Source organism: Cynara cardunculus, unplaced genomic scaffold (assembly GCF_001531365.2).
Source record: "Cynara cardunculus var. scolymus isolate 2C unplaced genomic scaffold, CcrdV1 Un_Scaffold_867, whole genome shotgun sequence".
Taxonomy (NCBI): domain Eukaryota; kingdom Viridiplantae; phylum Streptophyta; class Magnoliopsida; order Asterales; family Asteraceae; genus Cynara; species Cynara cardunculus.
In genome coordinates, this window is record NW_020200635.1 from 89311 (window position 1) to 95611 (window position 6301).

Here is a 6301-nt window from a genome sequence, read left to right on the forward strand (position 1 = left end):
GAATGCATAAGCAATTACTTTCCCTCTCTGCATCAGAACACAACCTAAACCCAACTTTGAAGCATCACCGTAGACCATTAAATCTTCTGAACCTTCCGGCAAAGGCAGAACTGGAGCGCTGCACAGACGATCGTTCAATAGCTGAAAATCTTTCTGTTGATATTCTTTCTGTGTCAACTTCGTCAATGGCACTGCAATCTTTGAGAAATACTGAATGAATTTCTGCTAGTACCCTGCTAAACCTAGGAAACTATAGATTTCGAAGTAGTTCTCGGTGTATCCCATTTCTCTACTATTCAATCTTAGCAGGATCAACCTTTACTCTGGCTTCAGATATAACGTGACCCATAAATTGGACTTCTCTTAACCATAACTAACATTTGGATAATTTAGCATACAACTTTTCTTTCTTCAAGAGTTCAAGGATAAAATGAAGATGCTCAACATGCTCTTCTTTAGACTTGGAGCATATAAGAATATCATCAATAAACATGTTGATCCCAGATCTCTCATTAACACTAATAAATAGATTATGAATAACCTAAATAAGTAGTGTGGATGAATAAAATGAAGAATACTCAAGAACAAATAATGTATATATTCAAAGCATATACTTGAGCATTAAAGATACGTAAAAACTCACTTCAAAAGTCTTATTTACAATAGGCCTAGCTACCTATTTATACTAGCAATAAGACAATAACTATCTAGCCAATCTTCTAGGAAAGATAATGTTTATCTTAGTATGGATAAACTATAAATCAAGATAAACTTAAAATCCAACTGTCGATTTGTTATCTCCAGCTGTCTTCCATGGGATGTTAATTCAATCTTATCTTCATATCTACATCGCATGCCTCTGGTTGAACTACTGAAGAAAACTCTAAGTGTTGTTGACCAGAGGGATGATGAAGATGCTCTTTCTATCGCATCTCTGGTCGATGAATCGACCCTCTGGTTGTTCTCCAGACGTAGTCAATTCTGCCTTAACGTCTTCATCGGTCTTCTAGTTCTTCATCACTTATTGTTCTTCATTACTTTTACATTTATGAATTATGGGGTCTAACATTCTCCCCCTAAGTAATGAAAGAACAAACATAAACTAATCTATGAACAATATTGAAGTACAGAGACTAATCTAAAGAAAAGCATCAATTTCCAAATTTTCATTGGATGATGAATTCTTACAATACTGGAAGCAAAGACATTACAATTTAAAGCAAAAAAATTTAAAACTCTCTTCATGATCTACCTTGAGATATTTTATAGAAGCGCGGTAGCAGTCTTCGATAACTGATGACTATAGATATTTCATGAATAAGTTCTTTCCCGTCTTCCCTTGGCACATGAGTTCTACCCAGTCTATCTCTGATAACTCCCTTAAACCATTCAAGTGTTGAGGTTGAAGACTTGAATGCTTCTGTTAGTCTGAAAAATTTCATTACCCTGAACTCATTCTTAAAGACAAGTCCAAGCTCGGGTTGAGTTAAGACAGAAGCAGATCTCTTCTCCTGCAGGCCTGGGAAGTCTTCATTAGGTGGAGTGCAGGAGAGTCTCTCGATGCCCAAATGAAGAGCAATTTGAAAATCACTCTTGGCTTGATGCTTCACCATGGTCTCCATTGTCCTTACAATTACTCTGTTTGCCATCCCAAATCTTATGCCTTGATCCTGTCGCTGAGTTGTGAATGCATAAAGCTTAATCAAGTCATAAGGATTGAGATTGATCAAGTCATTGTCATTGAAGACGCTGACATGACCATGGGCCCTCTCCACTGTGTACTCAATATATTTTATAGCTCTATTAGCGAAGGTCCTCATCGTTATGTCCATTACCAACCTTATTCCATCATTTGAAAAGACAACCTATGGTGGTTGGGTAGTCTGTCTAACAAACATATGGTGTAGGAGGTCCATGGATTCTGGTGATAGAATTGGAGGATTGAGATTCAAACCTTCATCATGATCATGGTATAGGTACTGATGGATATTCTCCATCATTACTGGTTCCCTTGGTGGCATCTCCGAACGTCTCCTTAGCGACTCGATATTCGCAATGATTTCATCGACTAAGCTCTGCGGAGGGTGCCTCGATGAAAAGGGAATGTCCGCATGCACCTTTGTTGGTTCGGTTGAGGGTTGAGTTTGGGTTATGGGTTGTGTATCGGTTGAGGGGTGTGTTTGGGCTGTGGGTTGTGTATCGATTGGTTATGGGATGGTTTCTTGGGTTGCCTCATGTTGAGGTGGTTCAGGTACATCGGGTTGTGTTTGGGCTTGAGGTTGTTGAATTGAAGAAGGTTGGATGTTTATTTGTTCAGGTTCATTGGGTAGGGTGATGAAAGGCTCTGTGGTGCAAGGGGTTGGTGATGGGGTTAATGGTAGGCTTGGTGTTGGTTTCAATTGGTGGGGTTGATGGATTTTCGTCGGATGATGAACTTAACATGATGGGTTCAGGTATACTGGCAATGGGAACATGTACATTATGTACATCTTCAGAGGGCTGAGCCTCTGGTTCCCTTGCTCGGGTTCCTTGGTTTGGTGATGATGGTGAGTTTTGTATTTGGTGATCGAATGATGAAGGTGCAGCGGATGGTGCTTCCTTAGCTGTAGCAGTCGGGTTCTCCCCCTCATGAGGATCAAGACCATGATCATCTTGGTCTGGATCCTCATGCCTTGGCGTCTTATGCGGGCGACTGGCCGAGCATGAAGCTCTGCTTCTCTTCTTCTTGAGGCGGAGGAAGGTCAGATTGGCTCTCATAGCCTTTCTTCTTCGATCGACCTCCATAGATTCTAGGAGCGAGGCAGTGCGTGCTTGTTGGTCAGCAAGGCTCTGGGAGAGAGCCTTGGTAGGTTGAGGCGCTCGATGAATGAATTTAGCACTTATCTCGTTAAAAGAAGAGATAAGTGCCTTGGATAGAGCCCTATGGTCGACTCTGGTGGCATACTTGGAGGTGGTGGATGATGAGGCTGGGGGAGGTATGGAGGTAGAGGTGGATGCGATGGGTGGGATGGGAAGGTTGGTGATCATGGCTTTAAGCTCTGAGGGATTTGGGAAAGGATGGTGGCTGGTAGAGTGTTGAGGGTTTGTAGGATGGTGTTTATGTGGGTATTAATGGAGGCTAGGGTCTCATCGGTCGCAGTTTCCTGGGCCGTGAGGGTGGCGATAGAGTTCATCAAAAATTGGTTTCCTTGGGTGGCAAAGGTAGAGGAGGTGTTATGGTGTTGGGTGACAGTTTGTTGCAGCATTTGGAGACGGGTTGTATTGTCTCGGGTTTAGTTTCGAGGGTTGCAAGGGACTGTCGAAGGGGGGTAAGATCGATGGATGGACAGTTTTCAACAATCTCTTGTATGATGAGTTTTAGGTCTTCCAAGGACCGTTGAACTGAGTCAACAAAGGCTTGGAATTCAGCCTTTGTCACAAGTTTGGCCACGGGGGTAACCCCTACAGCAACGGATGCAGCAGGTTGAGCCTCAGCTCCAGAGACGCCCTCAATACCTTGTAAAAATGTGGGCATTGAAGGACTTCCATCATGTCCTTGATAGCCCTCTAGTGAGGAGCTATCTCGTGATGTTGTGACATCATCCTCTTCTTTTTAGGGTTCAGAGGCCGGGTAAGAGAAGTAAATGTGTTTCCCCTTCGCTAGATCAAGTATCGAAGGGGGTTGATGTGCGTGAATGGGAGATCGCTCTGAACGATCTTGAGAAGAAACAATGGCAGAAGCAACATATGCTTTCTGTGTGTGTGCGTGGTGGTGTCGAGCCATGACGCGATGTGGCTCTTATGTCTGCATTGCCTCTCTGTTGGGAGAGGGGCGATGGAAGTCATGGTTCCTTAACTAAATCATCTCCAGAGGCCCGAAGAATGGCCTCTGGATGGCTGGTTTGGGTTTGGTTTGGACTGGGCCGTCCTTGTTCAATACCCCTTTGGCCTTGATCGCCAGGGGTAGAGGTGGTGGTTGCCCTTTGGGAAGAGGGAAGGGGAATTGTATGTGTAGGGTCAGGGGATGCACGAGGAGTGTCATCATCATCATCATTTTCATCATCCGATGAAGATGGCTCATGTGCTCCCTCGCATGGCTGAGGGGACGGCTCTATGCGCTCTGGGGTAGATGCTCTTGGTGCATTGGACAGCAGAGAGCATTTGTAAGTTCTTCGAATCTCAGATGTCTCTGGGATTACACTGAGCATGGCTCTGGAAATCGGCCTGTCGTTGGTGTAGCCATCCTTTGTGAGGGTAGGTCAATGGCCATGCATCTTGAAGAGTGGAGTGAATGGTTTCTCGGCCGGTAGATTATGTCTGCTTATCGCGTCCCCTATGAAGAGAGGTAGAAAATGAGGAAATAAAACTGAGGTCAAGGGCTTGCCGGTAGCCTTGAGCTTGCACTTTTTGACTACCACTGTGTGGATCTCATTGTATATGAGGAAACCGTAGTCAAGTGGGATGTTGAAGAAGAGGCCATACATAATCGTCACTATTTTGATGTTGCCTTGATCCATCGACCCTAGCTTGCATGTGAGGGCCCTGTTCATTATGGAAAAGAACATATTCCACATTGGAGGCAAAAACTGCCTCTTGAAATCGGAGGCGTTGCGTAGGTCACGATTGTAACCTAGCATTTTTATGAATTGGAGGATGTCTGAGGTCGTGGGTTGGTCGGCATATTGGTCAATACCGAGCTCTCAGCAGGTGGGAATGCACAGAACCTTAGAGACTTTTGCCCGAGAGATCTTGACCGAGCAGATCATGTCATTTGGGGCGTTGATGTCCCCCATTATTCCATAGTTTTCAGGGATGTACTCACATGTTTGCCAATATTGTTGGACGTACTTTAGAGGTACTCACAAACCTATCATCGAACTGGGTGGTTCGAAGCTCGATGGCAAGATTGTTGGGCTTCATTGGTAAAAACACTATTGCTCGGCTATCGCACCGGTGGATTGAACATGGCTATCGTTATCGTTGGACTCGTGTGATGCGGAGGAAGCCATTCCGGATGAAGTTGCAGGTAGGTTTGTGCGTCAAAGTTTAGTTGCATGTTTTAGGAAGCATAAGGGAAGGATGGAGGAAGAAGAAGAGTATTTATAGGTGGGGGGAGGGGAACATGAAACGGTTTTCGGATTATTATATTTAAATAATCATGAAAAGTGAAAGCGTTTGGCAAACGGTGATTTGATTGGGGATTGTGAGCCGTCTTGATTGTACATGCCATTAATGTTGGGGGACACGTGTCAAGGCGGGGATAGGGAAAGGTAATTTGAAAGGTTCATGGGGAACAGGCTGTATATGGTGTCAGGCGCGTGGGAGGGTAACGTATGGTATATCTCAAATAATATCATATTTGAGAGTATAGCCAAAAAAAAAAATTAAATTCCATCTAATTGTAAGATGAATACGAATTACGAAGTTTTGGTCTTCTAAAAACCCATGTTTTATAGTTTTTAGTCACAAAAGGTGCAATTTTGTATAATCTTTAAAAAGTTTTCAATTAAGATGGGTTTTTGGATGAAAATTATTTTGTCATGGAACCAGAGGAGCTCTGGTTGGTCATGACTCAGTGGGTGAGGAACCAGAGGTGCTCTGGTTGAACATATATGAATGAATTCATCGATGAAAATGTTGGATTGTATGATAAATAAGCCTTGGATGACAAACCAGAGGCTCTAGATAAGCATGTACAATCCATTATGTAGAACCAGAGGGGCTCTGGTTAAATACACATGGTGTATTCATTATTTAGTTAGCATTTAAGTGTCCAGAGGCTCTGGATAGGAGAACCAGAGGCTCTGGGATGAAAAATGCATAATTATGCAATGAAAAGCCCCCCTGAAATGATGCATGGGAATGAGATTTGAGTTGAAAACTCCCCCTAGAACCAATAAGGAGGTTCAATTTGTTGACCAGAGGCTCTGGTTGTGAAAGATGATGAAAAATGATATGAAATTTGTCTAAGTATGTAAATGGATATGAATATGAATGAGTCTTTAAGATCAAAGGGCTCTGGTTCCAAAGACAATGAATCCAAAGGCTTTGGTCTTTAGAATCAGAGGCTCTGGTTGCAGAGGTGATGAAAAGAAGTATGAGAATATGGTTAAGTGCATGTTAGAGAGTATAATGGATGGGCCTTTGAGACCAGAGGGCTCTGGTTCCAAAGGCTTTGAATCTAGATGCTCTGGTCTTTAAAACTAGAGGCTCTGATTGAGAAAAAAAATGGTACTTAGTGAAAAAGTACACAAAGTATGAATATCCAGGCGGAGAACCATGGAGTCCAAATGGGCTCTGGTCTTAAAGGATGAGAATCTAG